The sequence below is a fragment of the Drosophila ananassae genome, chromosome 2R, assembly GCF_017639315.1.
Source record: "Drosophila ananassae strain 14024-0371.13 chromosome 2R, ASM1763931v2, whole genome shotgun sequence".
Taxonomy (NCBI): Eukaryota; Metazoa; Arthropoda; class Insecta; order Diptera; family Drosophilidae; genus Drosophila; species Drosophila ananassae.
In genome coordinates, this window is record NC_057928.1 from 15,247,110 (window position 1) to 15,257,264 (window position 10,155).

The window sequence follows — 10,155 nt, forward strand, 5'->3', positions numbered from 1 at the left end:
GCCCAATATTTTAGCTTTGTTTATGGCTTCTTGATATAACCCACGTGTCATATTATATTTTACGATGTTCAATGAGCTCTTGGGGACACTTTCCGCAGAGCTGGGAGCTTTAAATTTTAACTGGCAGCGAAAACCATTTAAATGGCACTAAACTCAGTGATTTCCAAACTGCGTGTCAAATGAATTTTCGGCTTTTATTTTTATAGTTTTTTTTGGTTTTTGGCCAGGCTAGCCAATTTTCGGGGCAGTCAAAATGCGTATCGACACAAAACTGACATTTAACAAACTCGTTGGCCATGTTGAGGCAACTGTTAGTGCAACAATAACAACGGCAACGAGCTGCGACAAGTGCATAAAACACGCCCAAACGGCGACAAGTGCGTTTGTGGATGCCACATGGATATGGTCAACACTTGGGGCGAACAGTTGGCCACAATGCGAGCCAATACGATCCGTTCCGATCCGATCCGACCCCGCGCGACCATATAAAGCCGACAACGGCGGCGCTGTCTCGGACTCTATATGGCCATTCGACCGATATTTCAAATATATATATTTGCTTTTTGTTTCTGTTGCTCACTGTTGGCGTATTTGGCGAATTATTTCAGCCAGCTGCCGAGATGCGAGTCCATATAATTCCTGCAGCTGGTGTTGGAGGCCTTACACCTTTCACAAAGCTGACATAACCTTTCAGGCGATTGTGTCTTGCCCATTCATGGGAGAAACATAAACTTTCTGATTTTGAAAGACAAAAGGTACTGGGTTGAAGGCCGGCATTCACTTGATTCCTAGAAATCATACAAATTAATTAGACGGCAGTGTCCTCGTTGATTAATCAAGCAACTGCAGACAGCTTGCATCCTGCAATCTCGGTCCTAAACATTTGCAGCGCATTAAGCTGATTAATTGAAGTCATCATGGACTGTGGCAGGCAGTGAGCAAAAAATTGGAGGCTCGAGACGCCACCAGATTGCCACATAAATTCACTTAAGATCGCAACAAGCTGCGCCACAGGCAATTTGTAGTTAGTCCCATCCACAGTGCCTCTGCGGCTTGGTGACTTTGAGTTTAACTTTGCATTTAGTTGTAAGTTAGTTTTACACTTAAATAGTTAAAGTTACTAAATAATAATTTAAGGAAATATTTAAGCGATATTACATATTTCTTTCCTATAACTTTTAGTTCAAGAAAAAGTGTTTGCAACATTGCAACATTAGAGGACTATCTTGAATTAGTATTTCTTAAACATTCTTTTTAGGATAGACTTTTCTCCCTGTGTAGTTCTGTACCCGGAAAGCAACTCTATAGTGGCCAGGGGGTGATTAAGTGAACATTTAGTGGCTGCTAATGAATGTGGTGCAGCAACAGCAACATCGGAGGCAGTGTTGCTGTTGCAGGGGCAGCCAAATGTCACACGCGATGCTCGGGGTCGCGACTTTTGTTGCAACTAACAGAGGCGTCTCTGCAGCCAATCAAGAACTCTCGGGAATCCATGTAGAGATGCCTCATACTTGCCCAGCAGATCATCAGCAGCATCCGCTTCAGCTGCAATTCCCGCAGACAAACTGCAATTGACGGAGAGCTGTGGCTGGCAGTGGCAGTGGCATGGCAACTCGCGTTCATCGCCCCTCCTTAAGTGCCGGCGCGTCATAATCCCACATGGTCTGGGTCTGGGTCTGGCTTTGGACGCAACTAGCTGACTATATCTCTTTTGATTCGGGGCTGAGTCGGAATCGGAGTCTGCAGCGGTGTCTGCTGCGGCAGTTGCCGTTGTTGTTGCCGTTGACTCGTCTGGAATGCAGATGTGTGCAGTTGCAGTTGGACAAACGACCAATCATGTGGCCTACACTGAAAGAATTATTGAACTCTCAAGAAGAAGAATGTATTCTTGACTTAATTGTGGATGGAGAATTTTGTTTCAGTGTTCAACCCACTTGCTGCCATTCAGTTTTATATCAACAACGCTGGGCATTCACTCAAGGAGTCGTCATATGAGCAGTCATATGAGCGTCCCCATTCCCATTCCCCATCCCAATCCCAATCCGAATCCCATTTCCATTCCCATTCCATAGCCATTCCAGAATTTCACTTCCCACTTCCTCGCATGCAGATGATGCAGCTGCGAAATTTACCAGATTGTACAAATATTACTTCTTCACTTCAAGACTAATTAAATTTGAATTTTTGTATTAAACGAGCTGGGGATGTGTGGGATGAGTGGGTTGCATTGGGAGGTGGCTGATGGGAGGCACGGAGGCTGGCCTGAGAGGACCACTCGAGGCGACTCCAACGCAGCTGCAGATGTTATGCGAGATCCCCAAACAAGACACTTGCAGAGGCGTTTTACTTGCAGACAACTTGGACTTGACTCCCTGCATTGCCGTTGCTATTGCCTGCTGTTGCATGCCACATTTCCCCCATGCCCGGGCCTGACTTTGCCACTTGGCTGGTGGTCCAAGGCGTCTAAATTTATGGCTTAATTTGGCGCTCTTAATGCGTGTGTGTGTGCCTGATTGCGGGGGGGCAGCTGTGTAGGTGGGCGTTTCTGTCAAAAATTTTGACATTTTAAGTGTGTTGTTCTTGTGACTAAGCAAATATTTCAACAGACAAAGTGCAACAAATGCTTAATTGTAAAAAGGGCTGGCTATGGGGAGGATTGGTAATTAGCAAAGGGGTTAAGAAGTAGTGGAGTAGTGTCTTGATGGAAATTGGGCTTCGGATTAGGTCTTCTTTTTCTCATTTTTTTAAACCATATGTTTTTAGATAAAACTATGTATCTCTCTCCTTTCAAAATATTTACAATTCCCAAAAAAGGAGCCGGAGAAATCTAAGCAAGTTGTAACAGAAACAGAAACACATGTGGCAAGTACACCCAACTGCAGATATATACCATAATCCGCTTGTCAGTTGGCCGTGGCTATAACATTTTCGCATATCGATCGATTTGCATAGACTTTTAGAGCCAAAGGTAGAGTTCATTCGCCGATGTCTGTCCGGTTGTCCGCTTGTCCATCTGTCCGCTTGTCCGCCAGTGTGACTGTCTGGAAACCGATTGGGGAAGGATTGTCTGATACGTCGGTGAATGTCTTAACTGGTCCCAAAGCGAATTGCGGGGGCGTTTGGGCTTTGTGTCTAAGTCTGGGGCCGAACCTTTTCTAATTGTCATGCGCCAGGGCAGCTCGCCTCCGGATGTCAACGATGTTGAATGTTGTTGTCGATGTTACGTTCGGACTGTTGTGCGTGCCTTGTTGCCGATCGTTGCCGGCCTGGTCGGTCTTCTAGTGTTTTCAGTGTCGAGCTGATTTGAATGCCAGTTTGGTCCGGCTTTGGCCGTTTTGGTGGCTGCTGGCCCATAAACAAATCGGGCTGCAATTAAGCCAAAAACAACGACGACACGACAACAACTTGATGTCTGGGCTTTAAAAATAGCCACACCTTGTGTTTCGTTGATTTGTTTCAAATTTTTATTTTTATTTTTACATAATTATAATTAGCAGCAGCAGGAAATCGGTCAGACAATAAGATTGCCATTTATGGCACTGTCGCATAATTGAAATTTAATTTGGGTTAACTGGAAAAGGAGTTTGTGTTTTTCAGAGGGGTTTTCCTTAAGAATTATACTCTTAACCTTCAAACGGTTGATATATATATTAAAAACCGCTTTGATTTGATTTGTTATTTAACTTATTTCCGCTTTAAAGCTGAAATTTTATGGGGGTGTGTCCGCAACTAGTTTGTCGTGCCAGAAGGTGCAAAAGTTATGATTTATTCGATACTTAAATAGAGATAACACTCGACCGGGGTGCCCAGGGGGCAACATCGTGCCGACGCCAGCAGCGCCAAGTCTGCCTGCCACAATGGAGGTGACAAATCTTGGCCAGCCGTTCGGATTAGACACCTGCAGATTGCAACATCAGCCGCAGAAGCTGAAGCAGAAGCAGCAGCTCCAAATGCGGAAACAAGGATTGGCCAAGTGGCCGTGGAATCAGATGCATCTTGAATTTTGTATGCAAGTGTGAACCTGGTATTCTGCATTCCAATTACAACACCTCCAACCCGATGATGACATTAGGGAGAGTAGTCTCCCGGTTCTATATACTTTTATTCTTTCTGTTTTGAATATTTAATGAAACTGGTCGATTAATCGTTAGCCAAAGTACCCAATGAGTTAATCTAGCAATAAGCACTTATGTAAACCACTTTGATAATATTAATTAATATGCAATATATAATATTCGAATGCAAATTTAATAAATATGATTAATTACGGATACGGCTGTCGAGGTGATATTAACTATACCTTAATAAGTGTGTAATAAAATATAAAAAAAAGAATGTTAATCCTCAGATTATAAGGTTTACAAAACATGATTGAAGTCTTAAATCCATTTGTCTGTAAATTCAATTTCTTTCAGAATTAGGAGAAAGATTGAAGAATTTCCATCATCATTATTTTCCCGCTGATTGCTACGTGACCTTATCCCAAAAGGCCGTGCCAATTGAGACTCAGAAGCCTTCCACAAAATTATAGATGCTCCTCAGTCCGACTTCGAATCGACTTCTTGGCCTTTGTTCTCCTGGCTTCCCGGCTTTCTAGACTCCAGCTCCATTCCCTTCACTTTGTTTGGCAATTTGCGCAGAATTTCCAAGGGAGCTAACCCAATCAGGCAAATTGATTGCGCCGCTCTTTTCTAGGACATTGTGAAACGGAAAACCAGGAGGAGGCCGACTCTCCCATGACCATTCGAATCAAACAAATGCGGCAATTAAATTTGTATAAGCGAGTTGAGGCGACACACGACCTGGACGTGCGTCAATTAGAGGACAGCCTGTAGCGGTGGCCATAACGATGTCGAATGGTGGTTGATCGGAACCGGGCACACGCCCCCTTTCAAGGGAGGCGGCCACGTGGCAGGGGCATTATGCACTGAGTCAACAAGGACTCTGCGATTGCTGCTCATTAGTTAATGCACTAAAAAAAAATATAGTTAATTAGTAATTTATTGGTATTTATGGTAATTAATTGTGAATTTTAAGAGTAACCTATTTAGTAAGTAAGACCTCTTATTTAACAAATACTACATCTTTTCTAGTTAAAATTGCAGTGACAAATTTATGATTAATGTTCTTGAAAACTTGGGATAAAAGTGTGGCTTAAACATCATGTTTTCTAGTTTCCCAAGACCTATTATATACACATAATTTTTAGAGTGTCACCTGAATACAGGTAAAAGTAGAAAGGAACGTAAAGGGAAACAGGCTTGCAGCTGCCTCGAATTCCAGCGGCCACGTGTCAAAAATGCACAATCCCCCAAATGCCACCCCGTGGACACCACCCCTGGAAAAGTAGGTGCCCCCCACTCCCACTCCCACCGCCAGACCCACTCCCCGTGCTCGTGTTGTGTCAGCGAACAAATGTCGCCAAGCACTGCTTGACCCAATTGCCATGCCGGGGTCATGATAATTTCAGGAGCTTTGGCTTTTGTGTATTTCGTGATCGTGAGTCGAGTTCAGTTGGGTTTTTTATGTTTTGGTTTTTTCCCCAACATTTTAGCCAAATGGAAGGCGCTCCTTTTGACGGGTGCACGTGGTCTGTGAACCTCAGCCAACTGCAATTGGAAGACAATTTCTGTCTCGTTTCGGTTTTTTCCCATTTTCGTGGATATTTGCATAAAAATCAAAGTATAGAAATGCAATGACTTTGGCAACGATTTATGGCCAGGGAAAGAAACAAGGCAACGCCGCCGCGGTGGGCGCCACTTGAGGGAAAAATCAATAGGAAAATGTCTACACACTGTTTTCCTTTCCGTGGGGAGACCCCCAAATCGAATGCCATCTCTTTCGCCCCCTTTCTTTCTCTTTCCCTCTTTATATTTTATGCAAATTAATTCAAAATGGCTGCCCTCATGCGCCGTGAGAGCAGCAGGAAAATGCATTGCCAGAGTGAGAGCAGCTCATAGAGAGAGTGCGGAGAGAGTCTCCACAAAAGTTTTGTCACCCGGACAGCGTTTAACGGTATTTCGCAGGGGTGGCTGGGCTCCAAGTCCAAAAATCCGGGGTTGTTCCTGGGAAAGCTAAGAAATCGATTTCTGTGGACACCAGATGCAAGGAATTTCGTTGGCCCAACTATATATGGCTTGGGTGTGATTGGGTTTTATATCCGGAATGAGGATTTGGTCTGTAACCACCTTTGGGGAATTGGTGGGAATCCAGAATACCAGGCACCAGATGCAACGATTTCCGTTGGTTCGATGGGAACACTCCACTTCGAATAGGTATTTCCAAAGTAACCCTAGTATTTCATTGGATCTTAAGCCATATAGTTAGTTCTACTGGAGTTCTTTGGCAGATTCAGAGATTGTAGAAAAATATTCATTTATTAGTTTTTCCAGTTAAAATATTTATTTTTAACACAATAGTCTTTCAAGTATTCTCTGTCAGGATTAGCTTTCACGAATAAAAATATGGTAGACAGTAAAGGAAAGTTCCCAGAGTTTACCTCAAACAGATTGCAGCTGTTCAGGTTGATATAGAGTCGTCTCCCACTAGATTACCCACTTGACAAAAATATATAAGAATAGAAAAGGGGTGGGGTCGAGGGAGGGCGAAAGCATGCCACACGTGACCTTTACAAAAGCGACACGAGGCCGCGTTTTGCTCATTAAGAGAGTCTGACAAGCGTTACTCGTGTTCCGATATGATCTTTGCAACATCCCAAAAATCCCTCTGAGATGAGATCTACTAAGCCATCAACATGGCACAGTGGGTACAATGCGTTAATCTGTAGTATTCCCTCTCAGCCCTTAAATGTTGCCCCTGGTTTCCGGTTGAATGCTTTTGTTTCCGGACTGTGTGTTTTTTATTATCAGAATTGTGTAAAAACCGTTTCTGATTTCATTAAGATTGCAGAATGTATGAATGATTGATGCCCTTGGGAATGATTTTTTTAGGAGTTTATTTTAAATGAGAAATAAGTCCTTAGGGTTTCCATAACTGAGTATTATTGGTTCAGGATTTCTAACTATTAAGAAAAAGGTGAAAATATCTCTTAATTTTCTAACACTTTGCCCATGATTATTTCCACTTTCTTTGTTGCATTTCTCTTGGACTGAAAGTGCAACATCTGTTTGTGGCACATCGCATATCCTCCGGAGTAGCAACCACGTAATCATGTTACGACACAAAACTGACATGACATTTTCAGCAAAAGCGATTAATATCGCACACGATTCGGACCTGGACTTTGCAAGTTGCACGTTAAAAGTTGCAACTTACCCGATGCGGATTGCAAGTTGTAAGTTGCAAGTAGGGAGTAGGGAGTCACAAGTCCAGACATGACTTGGATTTCGTATTGTTTTGCAAACTAGCAACTGCTGCTGTTGCTGCCGCTGGGGGCCAAGCTGAAAAAGAGTCTTTTAAAATGACTTAATGGGGCACAGCTCATAAATTCACGAATTTGCATAAACCGAGTGGCTGGGAGTTTTTTTTTGGCAACATTTGAAAGATAGAGGGAAGCGCCTTCAGGGCGAAGTGAGTCAGCAAAGCGGAATTGAAACCCAAAACTCCATAACTCCTTAACTCCCGACTCTCTGTGTGACTGGCAGCCTAATAAACACAATTAACTTCATCATTTTGAACTCAAATTATTTCATTTCAATGCGATAAAATCGCAAATCACGAAGCGAAAGCTGAGCAGACAATAGAGCTCCATTCGGAGGACCACGACCACGACCAAGACGACGACGACATCGGCCAGGACGGTGAAAATTAAGTCAAACTAAGGCAGCAAAACGTTTACCAATCGGAGCGATCGGGACATGGTATAGAACACTTGGAGAAAATATAGGAAAAGTGCTTTAATTGCTTGATTAGGATTATTTAGAATATTTTTAAGCCCATAAGGTATAAGGTATTTCAACAGAAAGTGCTAAGTAAACATTTCCTTAAAGAGTATTGCCAAAAAAGGATAGTCCAGTACCACCTCGTAACTCTTCGTAAATGTATCTGAAAACATGAAAAATAACAAATAATATTTTGGAATTTTATTTAAAGTGTAGAACCCAACTGAATTGTCTGTCCAGAGTTCGGAGCAGCCGCCCGCGCCACTTTCAATTGAAGCTGGGATACTGCTGCAGCTGCAAACTTCGGGAATGGAGTCCGGAGAATGGGGATTTGGGGTCGGAAAACGGGGAAATCGGAGAATTGGGGAGAGGGGAAACTGGGATCTGGGATTTGGGATCGACGGCCTCGGTCAGGTCCCGGGAGAAGGAGCTGTAGCAGAAGGAGAATAATGTTGCATGTCGCGCCAATTGTGTACACGATTTGACTTGGCAGCCTGACAGTGCCTGCTGCCCACTCTTTTGGCTTGTTGTTGTTGGCACTGTGAGAAAAAATTATATTATTGAAAACTATAATTGCTTTTTTATTGGATACTCCCTTTCAGGCCCGAGAGATTCACGCTTGGTCTACAAAACCTCAGAGCAGATATGTGGCTCCTACATTTTATAAAATATAAATATTTTTTTTCAGTGCAGTGTTGCTGCCACAGTTGCTGGCGGAGTTGCTGTTGCGGCTGTGTCAGCTAATCAGACGGCAAGTATCTCATCTTCGAGGACTACTAGCAACTGCCAAAACAACAGCAACATGGCCAACAGCAACATGCACACGAAACAAAACTACCAAGTCATGTTGGCTGCCTGCAAATAAATCTTTTGGCTGCTGGTCGGTTCAATTGGACTCCCAAAACTACATACAACACAAACAAACAAACTGAAATGTAAAAGCCAAAAAAAAGGTGGACACAACACAATCAGAGCCAAAAAGCCAGCCCAGCTTTTGTTGTTGCTCTCGGGGCTTCCTGGAAAGAGTTTCCTGCATTGGTAATATCTATGTTGCCAGTTGCCAGTTGCAGTTGCACTAAGCTTTTCTGTTTCTTGTATTTTTTTAGCCGCTTTCAACTGATTTAGATCGCTAAATGTTGGCAGTTGACTTTATGGGGGTCAATCAGGCTAAGCGCATTGGAATCCGAACCAAAAGGAATGCCCATATCTTCATCCAACTGGAGCAGCCATAAAGTCCAAGGAATCCTGTGTAGAGGAGATTGGTGGGAAAATCATTCGATTTCTAGTTAAAGATGTTCTTCTGTATATATTTTCATTTTTTTTTAGGTATTGAGATAGACGATTTTTGAGATACTTGACCTGCCAGTGAAGATTTCTATTTGCGATAGCTTTGAGAGGAAAATTCAATTCAAATATAAAGATACTGTTTATGGTAAGAGTTGGGATTGAAGTATCTAAGTAATTTCTTTAACTTCTATAACCTCGAATATTTACAAATTAATAAATCTGTTTAACATATTTTAACATTTTCATACAATTGTTTGGTAGTCTAACATATTATTTATTGACTTTTAATTTACCAAAAAAATACACAAAACAACTTCCCCCAACTTGCATGTGAGTTCAAGCTCAGTTCATTCATCGAATTGATCTCGAGTGTTGACTTGGATTCATATTCATAGATTCATCTATTCCGCATAGTAACCCCCCTTGGCTCTAACCCCTTCGTGGCCCCTTAAACCGACTGCCCATGTCCTCCTGTGCCAGCCACTGATTACACTAAACGACTGCCGAGATAGCCGCCTGGCTCTTTGGCATTCCAGCACTCCAGCCGCTTTCAAATGGCCATAAAACTAGGAGGCAGTGTGTCTGGGGGGAGCTGGGGGAAAGGTGGAGCGGAGGTGCAACTGCTGCGCAGGCGCGCGTGTTTGGAAAGAGTTCAAGTCGCAGCTGGAGACTGCACTGCTTTTGGCGCATAACTGGACAAGAGTTGCAGTTGGAGTCGAAGTCTCCTAAAGCCTGAGATTTGGTCAAAGATGCACAGAGAGAAAAATATAGATTAAATAATTTAAAATTGTAAAATATTTAGAAAAACGTAAAAGACTTTGTACCATAGTTAAGAGAACTAATTACCTTAAATATAAATGTTAATCTTATATCCTTGTGAATAGTTTTAAAATATTTCCCTCCAGTATTCTTGCAATGAAGTGGGAAAAGCGGAAAAGGAGCCCAGAGCCAAGGTAGCAAGGCGGGAGAGGCGGGAGCCATGTGGCATGAGGACTCCAAGCTGAGGTTGCTGCTGTCGCCGCCGTGT